The 13,187-nt window shown below is 47.7% G+C and overlaps 1 protein-coding gene across 1 annotated transcript in view; it reads left to right on the top strand.

Moving 5' to 3' along the window:
* Window positions 1-398: 398 nt before the first annotated feature.
* The window catches only part of LOC127191570 (pyroglutamyl-peptidase 1-like protein), a 51,669-nt gene continuing 38,880 nt past the window's right edge, over window positions 399-13,187 (top strand). Inside the window, exons 1-2 of the mRNA XM_051148718.1 lie at window positions 399-495; window positions 4,204-4,256. The gene's annotated coding sequence lies outside the window, so the exon portion shown is untranslated. The remainder of the gene's footprint in view (window positions 496-4,203; window positions 4,257-13,187) is intronic.

The raw sequence follows: 13,187 nt of genomic DNA, 5'->3' as shown, positions 1-13,187 counted from the left end.
TGTTTTCTGAGTGAGTGCTTGGTTGCCTGTTTAAATGCTTTGCAGAATTTAAGCGCAGTCACGCGACCAAGTCACACTTTCCAAACACCGGGACTACTTTGGGCAGCGGGGGTTTCCACGGGGGTGGGGGTCAAGGTAATCAAGGTAGGTACAAACAACAGATAGGGTGAAGACCCGTGGCCCTAGTTTGAGCGATTTCAGTCCCGAGTCCCAGTACTGGCGCAGTCTCGGGACAGTTAGTCGCTACAGGATGGAGCACGTTGGTGTCATGCATCCTAAGGAACCAACTAAGCTGCGTCCTGGTGAGTTCTCGAGACGCTGTGACCCTCTAGGCTTGAGCATCCAGAGGCCACCGGATCCCGAGGGCGTGGCCTTGCTACACTCCCCATGTGCTCCTCGCCTTTTCCAGGGCCGGATCGTGGCTAGCCCAGCCTCCCGCCAGCCTAACTCTGCCGGGCCTCATGGATTCACAACCCAGCTGCGTGGTGGTGACCGGTAAGCCCCGCATTTCCTTGCATTCCGGATTGCTGCTGCTTTCTGCTGCCGCCTGGAACGCGCGCTTGCTCCATGCTGCTAGTAAACAGCTCTCCCTGGGGACTGTGAGTGGCAACTGGTGTTGGTAGAAATTCCAGATGGGAGCTGACTTCCTGCTCTGCCCTATTAAAAAGCACGAGCTTTCCTGCCTCTGAGCCCCTTTCGCCACAAATAACTAGACTGGCATGCACAGAGGTGCCCACTTGTGGCTTAGGTTCACTCAGACCTTGTTTGTCCTTCAGCTCCTTGGGGAGGAGCCTAGGCTGTCACCTGCTGTCCCTAAAGCTAGGACCCAGTGGCCAGGATAGAATTGCAGATTCGGACAGGACAGACGCTTACCAGGCTCACACAGTTTTCCTTCTACAATGACCACGCCTTGATCCAGTCTGCAGTCCCCAGCCCTGCACGCCCCCACCCCCACCCCCACCCCGTGCTTTTGCTGCTAAGGGAACACTGAACTAACCAAATACACACTGGCTGATGCCTCTGAACCCCATTACACACACACACACACACACACACACACACACACACACACACACACACGGTGTCTTCTCTGTCTCAGTAGCACATCAGAAGTCACCCCAGCCACATGCATGTCTTGTCATTGTCACAGCTGGTCCCTAAGGGCTTGCTCTTTCCTCACAATGTTTTTACTCTTAGCTAGACACCAAAGCATTTTATTTATTTCTAGTTAGACCCATTTGGCACACTTCGAGTTTTTCAACTTGTATTCGATAAAGGGAGCACAAAGGATTCCTGTCACCCACCTTAATTGAAAACTACTTTGATAAATACTCTGGGACAGTGATTCATACTATCAACCTTCCAAAAAGAGAGAGAAAGAGAGAAAAAAGAAAACTCTTTTGAAACACTTTCATCCCCTTCCACTTTTATCTTCTTATTTTGAGTCCAGAGATTGAATGGTTCCAATTGGACTTGACTTCCTGGGGAAGCCAGACTCTTGGTAGAAGGTGTGCCCATCTCAGATGAAATACGGGCAGGGAAACGTGCTGTGCCCCCTCTTGGGCACACACCTCACCCGACATTTGTCTCATCAGCTGGCAGTAGCTGGCAGCCAGGCGCCACTGGAGAATGCCCACTGGATTCCAGAGTGAGGCCTGCTCCTATTAGCAACGTTTTGAGTCACCGGGGCAGGCTCGTCACTTAACTGGATCTGCTGAGTGTGTAAACCTTGTCTTGACACTTGGCATTTAGACAGATGGTAGAAGAGCAGGGACCCCACCAAACAGCCTTCAGATCAAGGTTTTGGCTGGCAGCAACAGCAGAATGAGAGACCAGGCGAGCTGGCACTCCTCCCAAGGGTCCCCTGATGCCACCAGATTTCTCTGGCTGACTCCCCAACTCCACACTCCAAGGCAGCCTTGATGGTGAGTGAAGTTTAGCCCAGCAAAACAGGACCTACAAACCCTGCTCCCTGAGTTAGCTCTCCTAGTTGAAGACAAATAAGAGATGTAGTCTTCGCAAAGCTGAGTATGATTCTAAAGCCTGGGATGTGAGTTGGTAGCTTTTTATTATCCAAGAGAAAACTGGCTTCTTAATATTTCTACTTAAGCTCAACGTTTTCTACGCCGTTCTTTATAGCTGCAGGTCCCCATAGCAGCTGCAAGATGGTGTGTCCCCGTCAGTCAAAGCCGGGCAGAAGTCCAGTGTTGGTGGGACATTCTGTTGAAAAGCTTTCTGTCCCCTAAGCTTTTTCTCCCCGTGACCCACTGCTGTTGGTGGGTCAAGACCCATGCACTCAGCTGTTGCTAGGCACAGCTGGATCCCTTTTCCAATGTTGCCACCTACTCTAGAGACTCTGGGGTCCAGACTCTTGATGTAGACTTCTAACCTTTTATATATAAGTTTCAAATGTGTGGGGATTTAGAAATATGTTATAAGAATCAGGAACTCAACCCCTTAGTCGTATTCCAAATAGAACTGAATAGGACATTGTTGGCCCAACCTGAGATGAGTGTCTGACAAGCTAGCTTCCCCGGCTTAGGAGGTTACATATTCTTCATTTTAGAAATATAATAGGTCAAGGGGAAATTGTAAAGAAATACACAGAGAACTCATTACAACTTTCAATGGAGTCATCTGACCCTGACATCTTTGACATCAAAGCTAACATACTGACATTAGTACAATTAAGAAGAAGGCAGCTGGGTGTGGTGGCGCACGCCTTTAATCCCAGCACTCAGGAGGCAGAGGCAGGCAGATCGCTGTGAGTTCGAGGCCAGCCTGGTCTACACAGCAAGTCCAGGACAGCCAAGGATACACAGAGAAACCTTGTCTCGAAAAACCAGAGAGAGAGAGAGAGAGAGAGAGACAGAGAGACACACAGAGAGAGAGACAGAGAGACACACAGAGAGACACACAAAAGAGAGGAGAGAGAGAGAGAGAGAGAGAGAGAGAGTGTGTGTGTGTGTGTGTGTGTGTGTAAAATTTTCAACCAGTGTGTAGTTCCTGGATTAACCTCCACAGTCAAGATGTTTAACTTGGTCATGACCTCAAAATCCCCTCACACTTCTTCCTTTATGGCTTCTTCCATCACCACCACCACCCTTATTTTAACACTTGGTGTGTGTTCCAGATTCATTTGGCTATGTTAAAATACCTAGAGAAAACAAACAAACCACAAAACCCAACAGGGAACCCAAAGGAACTTAGAGGGTAAAAGGAGTTCATTTCAATCTCCAGTGCCGGGTTCCAGTCCCTCCTGGGAGGAAGTCAGTCCAGGAATTTCCGACAGCTGGTGCCATCACCTCCACTGTTAGCGGCAGGGAGAAGTGCATGCATGACTGCGCTCTTGCTTTCTTGTGCTCACCTTGATTTCTCCATTTTTGTAAGGTGCAGGACCTGATGTCTAGGGAATGGTGTTGCCCACAGTAAACTGGGTCTCCTCACATCAGTTAACAAGACAGCCCCCAGCCAACGTGCCCATCAGCCAACCCAGTGTAGACAATCCTTCATTGAGTGCTCTCAAGGCTATTTTTATGCTGGGGTTTGAACCCCGGCCTTTGTCCATGCTGGGCAAGCCGGTATGCTTTCTTTTGTTTTTGGCACTTGGGGTTGAACCCAAGACCCTGTGCATATTAACTATGGCCTGTCACCCCATGAGCCATACACACTGAAGTCTCAAAGTTTGTAATTATTATGGTGTCCAGATGTCAGTTTTGTTTGTTTGTTTGTTTGTTTTTTTGGACCAATATTCCTTAGATTTCCCCCTCTCCTTACTTTTTCCCCCCTCTAAAAGTTTCTCTTCTTCTTCTTCTTCTTCTTCTTCTTCTTCTTCTTCTTCTTCTTCTTCTTCTTCTTCTTCTTCTTTGTTTGTTTTATGAGGTAGAGTTTCTCTGTGTAGCCTTGGTTGTCCTGGACTCACTTTGTAGACCAGGCTGGCCTCGAACTCACAGTGATCCACCTGCCTCTGCCTCCCCAGTGCTGGGATTACATGCGTGCGCCACCACACCCAGCTGTAGCTCTACACACACTCCCTTTACTTTTGGGCTCCCCCACTGGGGTTCACACAGAGGATTCTGAAGAAGCTCTCAGATGAGCAAAGTTGCAGTTCTCTGGGGCCTGTGGAACTTGTTACCTGGTCGTGAAACTTACTACTGGGTGACCTGGACTGGTTTGAGCAAACTCGGGTCTCTTTGGTTTCAGGTTTTGGGCCCTTCCGGCAGCACCTGGTGAATTCCAGCTGGGAAGCAGTAAAGGTAAACCCTGCCCCCAGACTGATGTGGTTCCCTCTGTGGCGTTGGGAAACCCCAATGAATGGGACTCCTAGTGATCAGAGTCTCCTTGGAGGGAAGACAAACTGAAGACCCCTGGGAGAAGGCTTGTCTTTGCTCCCTGGGTGGTGTGACTTGCCTGGTCAGGTCCTAAGGGACACTCCGAGGTGGGATAAGGAAACACTACTGTAGGGTTTGCTGAATCTAGAGCTAGCTTCTTGTCCTCTCTTCCTTTGGATTGCGGGGCCTGGGGAAAGTCATTTTCAGCAGCACGTGCCCTCTCGCGTGCATAAGGAGTGACAGCATTGGTGTCCCTGGGCTTCACTGATGACTCCATGTGGAGGCAGCTTTGTACAGCTTTGTACGTGCTGCTCTGTGTGAGCATGGCACGGGGCCTGGATAAGCACACCATCGATGGTCAGTACTATCGACAGCACGCTTGCTTTTAAGGATGTGGCTGACCAGGAGGAGGCAGGTCCTCTGACCACGCACTGTACACAAGGAGGGCACATGTCCCTGACTCACTGGCCTCCCTGGGCCAATTGTCTGCCATCACTCCTCATGGAGGTGTCACTCAGCAGCTCTGGATATTGACAACTGCCTGTTGACACTGGGCTTTCAGTTTCACAGGTCTGTTGGATGAAGCCAGATGTGGGGACTGGACTCTCCTCTCAGGGTTTCCTAGTCAAGCTGAAAAATGCAGCAAAGCTGCTAGTGTCGTGCACTCAGGGTAGCCGTGGCATTGATTTTTGTGGTCTGTCAACACAAAGGCAGGCAGGAGACTCTTGACCCTTCGGGTTAGCATTTGGGCTTTTGTTTTTCCAATCGTGAAAAAGCTCTGAGAACCTTAGGCTTACTGCCAAGCCTTGCTGTGGCACACATGGTAACAGGCCAGTACTGGCCTTTCATGAGCTCCTGGCTTTTTGGAGCCAGTCCCTGATCAGCAGGACTTGTGCCAAGTCCCTGGTGGTCCCAGACCCTTCTGTTTCTTTCTGCAACCATGGACAGTGGAAAAGAGCCAGACTGCTTCTGGGTCACCTCTCAGTTCCCACAGTTGCAAGTAGTGGGATGCAAACAAGCTGCCCAAGTTTTCTGTGCCTCAGTTACCCTGCTTTTCTTTCTTTTCTTTTCTTTTTCCCCCCCTTTTTTGGTTTTTTTTTTTTCCAAGATAGAGTTTCTCTGTGTAGCCTTGGCTGTCCTGGACTCGCTTTGTAGACCAGACTGTCCTCGAACTCACATTGATCAGGCGTGTGCCACCACCACCCTGGCCAGTTACCCTGTTTTTAATATATGCCATTTGTATACATGCAGATATGGTGGTGGTTAAGGAAGTCACTGAAAATCCCCGGGACAGGTTGGGTGTGCTGATGGAGCCTTCCTGTTAGTCAGGTTTGCAGCTGCCGGCACATGGGAGGAGAGTGGCAGATCTGCAGGCGAAGTGAAAGAATACGCAGAGGATTAATTGCTTGGGAGGCTCGAGCTTCCTAAGGTTAGTGAACGAAGGCAGAAAGAGACACGGGCCGGGGCTCCAGGAGGTAGCAGTAGGGTAGCAAACTGGATATGCCGAGGGGCAAGCTTCTGTGTATAGTCAGACACACAGGAAGCCAAGGATAGCTCTGAGGAGCACACATACACACACACACACACAGAGGCGTGCATGCGTTCACACACGCACAGGAAGTCAGCATACACAGGAAAAGCAGATAAAAGTGAGTTCTGTGTTCAGAACAAGGGATATGGATTAATTGGTAGAGCTCTTGCCTAGCATGCAGGCCTGGGGACCATCCCCAGCACGACATAAAGTCAGGCACGGCAGTCCACACCTGTATTCCCAGTACTAGGGACGCAAAGGCAATAGGATCAGAAGTTCAAGGTTATCCCGAGCAATACAGTGAGTATGAGGCCAGGTTAGCTTATATGAGACCCTAACTCTGAAAGAAAAAGAAAAAAATGTAAATAGCAAGGGACTAGAAATGAAATGTAGGTTCCAACTTTAAGCTGGACCATTGTAAAGGATTGTGGGCCAGAAGCTCTCACTGTTACAGTCTTTTATATAGTTTCTTTTTGCTTTGTTTTGCTTTTGTTTTTTGAGACAGGGGTTCTCTGTGTAGCCTTGGCTGTCCTGGACTCGCTTTGTAGCCCAGGCTGGCCTCGAACTCTCAGCATTCCACCTGCCTTTGCCTCCCTAGTGCTGGGATTAAAGGCGTGTGCCACCACGGCCGGCTATAGTTTCTTGTGAGGATTTACAATGTAAACTTCTTGAGGCAGGCTTGGTAGCATCCACCTTTAAGCCCAGCACTCAGGAGGCAGAGGCAGGCAGATCATTGTAGTTCAAGGCTAGCTTTGTCTACACAGTGAGCTCCATGACAGTCAGGACCACATAGAGAGACCCTGTCTCAAAACAAACAAACAAAAAGAATAAAGTACAAATAAAACTCAAACCTCTTACAAAGAAGTATAAACTAAGTATCAGTTTGCAGCCTCAAATCACCAGCTACACAAGGAAACAAACTACCATGTGGAAAAATGAGTAGAAGCTGGTTTAGAACACAGAACCACAGTCAGTGGTGATGCACGCCTTTAATCTCAGCACTCAGGAGGCAGAGGCAGGCGGATAGGACAGCCAATGCTACACAGAGAAACCCTGTTGCAAACAAACAAACAAACAAAGAAAACCAACCAAACTAACAAACAAAAGAACTCCAAACAAACAGAACTATAGTGAAATAGTTAAAGACAGAGTCACAGAAATAACAATACCATCAAAAACGTCAGAGAGTCACAGGAATAATAATACCATCAAAAACGTCAGGAGGTAAATTGAAAACAAGTGGCAGCAGTCGGAGAAATGAGAAATATAGTTGTTAAGAGAAAAGAGCTGACTTAAAAGACAGTTTAGAATTGTGATAAGTGAAAGATGCCAGTCACAAAAGACTATAAGTCATTTGGCTCTGCTTGTATCAATTTCCCTATTAAGGAAATGTATTGAGAGAAAAAAAATAGATTATAGGTAGGGAGATGAGAAGGGTGACAGCAAATGAACATGAAGTTTCTTTTTTTGAAAAAGTACATTTAGCCAGGCATGGTGGTGCATGGTTTTTCCAGACAGGGTTTCTCCAGGCTGTCCTGGACATTGCTTTGTAGACCAGGCTGGCCTTGAACTCACAGTGATCTGTCCCCTCTGCCTCCCGAGTGCTGGGATTAAAGGAGTGTACCACCATGCCTGGTATAGGTGATGCACGTCTTTAATCCCAGCACTCGGGAGGCAGAGGCAGGCGGATCTTTGTGTGTTTGAAGCCAGCCTGGTCTACAAAGTCCAGGACAGCTAGGGCTACACAGAGAAACCCTGTCTCAAAAAACCAAACCAAACAAACAAACAAACAAAACCACCAAAAACAAACAAACAAACAAAAAACAAAGCAACAATAACCAAAAAACAAAACCAAACAAAAAAACCCCGGTGCGTTTACTTATTTGTGTGATAGTACGTGTGTGATTGTGTGTGAGTGTGAGGGTATGTGTGTATGCAGGAACATGATGGTTTGCCTGTGTACGTACATATATATATATATATATATATATATATATATATATATATATATATATATATATATTGCAGTTCAGAAACAGATGAAGAAAAAAATTAGTAAACTGGGATATAGATATGAAGATATTACTCAAAGGACAACATAAAGATGGACAAGGAAGTGTAGGGTAGATAGTGTAAATAGGAATGAAATTTCTGTTTAATTAGAATTCCAGAAGATGAGGACAATGAGAATGGAAGAAAACAATGTTCAAATGTACAATGTGTGGCGGTTTGCGTAGGCACGGCCCCATAGACTCATGTGTTTGAATGCCAGCACCATACTGAGTGGCATTATTAGGAGGGGGTGGCCTTACTGAAGGAGGTGTGGCCCTGTTAAAGGAAGTGTGTTGCTGTAGAGGCGGGGCTTTGAGGTCATGTATCTTCACGCTATGCTCATCGTCACATACAGTCTCCTTTTGTCTGGGGATCAAGATGTAGAACTCTTCGCTTCTCCAGCACCATGTCTGCCTGTGTGCTGCCATGCTTCCCGCCATGATGATGATGGACTGAACCTCTGAGACTGTAAGCCAGCCCCAGTTAAATGTTGTCCTTTATAAGAGTTGACTTAGCCAGGCGTGGTGGCGCACGCCTTTAATCCCAGCACTCGGGAGGCTGAGGCAGGTGGATCGCTGTGAGTTCAAGGCCAGCCTGGTCTACAAAGCAAGTCCAGGACAGCCAAGGCTACACAGAGAAACCCTGTCTCATTAAAAAAAAAAAAAAAAAAAAGAGTTGACTTGATCATGGCGTCTCTTCACAACAATGGAAAACCTAGTTAAGATAATTGCCTTAGAGACCCAACCTTTTTTGGAGGTGGCAGAGTCATGGGATATCTGCAGAGAAAGGCTGCTCACGGGAGTGGAACCAGCCAAGAGAAAGAAGTGTGCTGCAGTCAATAAAGCTGGAAGGAGTTGGAGATCTGAGGAACACTTTGACATCAGATACTGAGATGCCGAGTTTCAAGTTTGCCCAGCTGGGTTTGTCTGGCCTTGGTCCAGTACTTCCTCACTATGCTCCCCTCCTCCCTTTGGGGTATAATGTCTATTCTCTGCATTATTATGTTGGAAGTAGGTGATTTGCTTTTAATCTGGATCTTTTTTTTAAAAATAAGATTTATTTATTAAGCATACAGTGTTCTGCCCACATGTCTACCTGCACACCAGAAGAGGGCACCAGATCTCATTATGGATGGTTGTGAGCCACCATGTGGTTGCTGGGAATTGAACTCGGGACCCTTGGAAGAACAGACAGTGCTCTTAACCTCTGAGCCATCTCTCCAGCCTGGACTTTGGATTTTCAAATAGGATTGAGACTGATAGACTGTGGGGGCTCTTGAAATGGGACTAGATAAACGCATTTCTGCATTATGATATGGCTACAAGCCTGTGGGGGCCAGGGAGTGGGATGTGGTGGTTTGAATAAAAATGACCCCCGTAGACTAATATTTAAATGCTTAGGGAGTGGCATCGGGATGAGTGGCCTTGGTGGAATAGGTGTGGCCTACTGCTTACTGGAGGAATCTTGTTAGTGGAGGGGGGGAGGGTGGTGAGCTTTGGGTTTCAAGTACCATAGCTAGGCCCAGTGGCTGGCTGGCTGGCCGCCTGCCAAACTGAATGTAGAACTCTCAGCCCCTTCTCCAGCACCATGTCTGCCTGTGTGCCACCACCGTGCTTCCTGTGCTACCAGGTAAACCAGCTTGGAGCTGGAGCGAGGTGGAGATGTGTCCAAATCCAAGAAATCTTAGTCTTGAGAGGAACAGGCGTAAGGCTCTCTCCTTCCCTGTTCTGGGCCTGCGCGCCCTGGCACATGTACCTCCCTGGTTAGCCATATAGCCTAGCACCTGGAATGCCTCTCCACACAAACAAAGGATTCCCGCCATCTGAGCCTCAAGCAATGGTATGAGCCCACCCTGGAAATCCCTTCGCACTCCCCAAGGTTCACCCCATTCACCCCGAGCAAAGTGCACAAGCTGTTTCACCAATATTGTAGAATTGTTCCTGTGTCACTGGGAAAGCTTTGAGCTACAAGGCAGTAACACCTGCAGAGCTGCTTTAGAGAGGGCATCTCTCTCTCTCTCTCCCTCTCTCTCTCTCTCTCTCTGTCTCTGTCTCTCTCTCTCTGCGCATTCACCGCCAGACTGAGACCCTCAGCCCCACCTGCCCAGATAGGCTTTGTTCCTTCATCAGGTGCCTGCACACTCCACTGCCTAGACACTCCGAAGGGAAGAAGCAGACCCCCACTGCTGTCACCCAAAAGAGCTGTAGCACATTGAAAACCTTGGAGAAGAACACACTCACCATGTGGTTGCTGGGAATCGATGCGCAGACAGGGCTCTTAGCCACTGAACCATCTCTCCAGCCCTTGATCTGGATCTTATATGAGGTCATATAGTCATCACACACACACACACACACACACACACACACTCACACACACTCACACACACACACACTCACACACACTCACACACACACTCACACACACACACACACACACACACACACACACACACACACTCACACACACACTCACACACACACTCACACACACACACTCACACACACACACTCACACACACACTCACACACACTCACACACCACCACCTCACACACACTCACACACACACTCACACACACACACACACACACACACACACACACACACACACACACTCACACACACACACACACACACACTCCCAGCCTTACTGGGATCCAGCCGACCCCACCTGTCCAGCTGGGCATCTAGTTGCCCAGAGGGAGGAAGTGGAGCATGGGACCACAGTAATGAACTGATCCTCTGAACTCTAAGCCGTCTGCAATTAGATGCGCTCCTTTAGGAGATGCCGAGAGATCATGGTGTCTCATCACAGCAATAGAAACCCTAACTAAATTACTAGGTATTCCAGTTTTGGAGGCAGAAACACATCAGATTCATTCCAAAGATTTTTCTTTTATTAAAAATGACTATATATATATATATACATATATAGTCATTGGTATTTTGCATTGTGTATATGTCTGTGTGAGGGTGTCAAATCTTTTTTTTTTTTTTTTTTTTTTTTCAAGACAGGATAGCCTTAGTTGTCCTGGACTCACTTTGTAGAGCAGACTGGCTTTCGACTCACAGAAATCTGCCTGCCTTTGCCTCCTGAGCACTGGGATTAAAAGCATGCACCACCACACCCAGTGGTGTTCGATCCTTTGAGACTGGAGTTATAGGCAATTGTGAGTTACCATATGGGTTCTGGGTTGAACTCTTTTTTGTTTTGTTTTGTTTTGTTTTGTTTTTTGAGACAGGGTTTCTCTGTGTAGCCCTGGCTGTCCTAGACTCACAGCAATCCATGTGCCTCTGCCTCCTGAGTGCTGGGATTAAAGGCGTGTGCCACCTCGCCCAGCTTGACTCACTTTGTAGATCAGGCTGGCCTCAAACTCACAGAGATTCCTCTGCCTCTGCCTCCCAAGTGCTGGGAATTGAACTCTTAACCACTGAGCCATCTCTTTAGTCCCATTCCAAAGGATTTTCTAGAAGCCTTTCTAGAAGTATCTGAGCCCCCAAAGGCAAGAAAATGTGGCACGTAATGTAGTACAAAATGTGGGTTGAGACCCAAATAGGGGTCACATACCAGATATTTATATTTTGATTCATAACACGAGCAAAATCAAAAGCTATGAAGTAGCAATAAAATAATTTTATGCTTGGAGGTCACCACAACATGAGGAACTGTATTAAAGGGTCACAGCATTGGGAAGGTTGAGAACCACTGCACTAAAAGAGCGATTTTGTAAAACATACCTAGATCCATTGTGCCAAGGCATAATGTAACAGCATTTCAAATATACAGAGCCCAAGTAGCCAAGAGGGTAGGCTCTTACTGCTTTTGATGAACTTCATATGTGGGGAATTTCTCTTTATCTCCAAAGATGAAATGGTTTCATCCTCCTTCCATGCTGGGTTTTGTTTTGTTTTGTTTTGTTTTTAGGTTTACTTTTATTTTATGTATGGGTGTGTGTATTGTTATATGTATGGGTGTATGGGTGTATGGGTGCTTTGCCTGCATGTGTGTCTATATACCTCACATGAGCCGAGAGTATGAGGTGCCCAGAAAAGGGTGCCATATCCTGTGGAACTGGAGTTACAGATGGTTGTGAGCTACTCTGTGAGTGCTAGGAACCACACCTGGGTCCTTTGGAAAAGGAGACAGCACTCTTAACCTCTGAGTCATCTCTCCAGCCCCTTCCATACTGTTTTAAAAATGAATAGAGTGCAAGGTGATAGATCAGAGTAGTTAACACTCTAAATCCATTTCTGTACCAACAAGCCATAGTAAGATGACAGATTATTTTCAAAAGGACAATAACAACTGCCCTGGCCCCTCCTGTGGGTCCTCCTAAACTTCACTTTAGTCTGGAGAAAATCTAGGGTTCTCAATTTACTTCAGAGAGCCAGACAGAGCAGCCCTTCTTGGCTTGTTTTCTGTTTGTGTTGTTTAACATGAACATTTAATTTCACTGGAGAGACTTTCCGTCAGTAAACTGCTTGCCAGGCAAGCATGAGGTCCCAGGTTCAATTACTCCGAAACTGTGTGCAAAGCTGCACGTACCGGCATGCACCTGAAATGCAATGCTGGTGATACAGAGGCAGGAGGACCCCTGGGACTTGCTGGCCACCAGACTAGTAGAATGGGCAGGCTTCAGGTGGGAGCTCCTGTGTCAAATAATAAGGCGGGTATCTGTGGAGGAAGACATCGGACACAGACCTTCTGATCATCTCTCTGTCTCTGGAGCACCATTTGGGCTCATCAGTCCCTGTCTGAATATCCTTGTAGAAGGTTATTAGTGAGAGAAATACAACATGAAAGCAGGATGGTGGTGGGGCGGAGCCTGCAGCTGGAAAACAAAGACCATCCCAGAGAGATGCAGCCTTGGAACGCTGGTCCAGGGTATGGACAGGGTAGAGCTGTGATTGCCAATGTCAGCACAGATGGGTGGTATCTGATTCAAGGCATCTCCACCTGGCTGGCAACCATAGGCCTAGGAGGGCCCCTGCAGGTGTTGGATGCCCCAGGTATGACATCCCCAATGAAGTGATGAGAACAGATGTGAGGGTAGAGGTGAGAAGAGGCCCAGACAGTCTTCCAGGGCCGCCCGTGGAATCTGAGTTCAGACCTGCCATTCTGGGGGCGGTTTCCAGGGTCACTCTCCTCCACAGTTTGTTTAAGGCATCAGAAGCAGGGGGCTGGAGAGGTGGTGTCCCAGCCTGTGGGGTCTTCAATGGGTACCTGTGTAGAGGGCAGACGAGTGGGGGGACAGGAGACACAAAGAAATGA

Source organism: Acomys russatus, chromosome 7 (assembly GCF_903995435.1).
Source record: "Acomys russatus chromosome 7, mAcoRus1.1, whole genome shotgun sequence".
NCBI classification, from domain to species: Eukaryota; Metazoa; Chordata; class Mammalia; order Rodentia; family Muridae; genus Acomys; species Acomys russatus.
The sequence above is the reverse complement of the archived record's forward strand: the minus strand, read 5'-3'. Positions and strand labels throughout refer to the sequence as shown.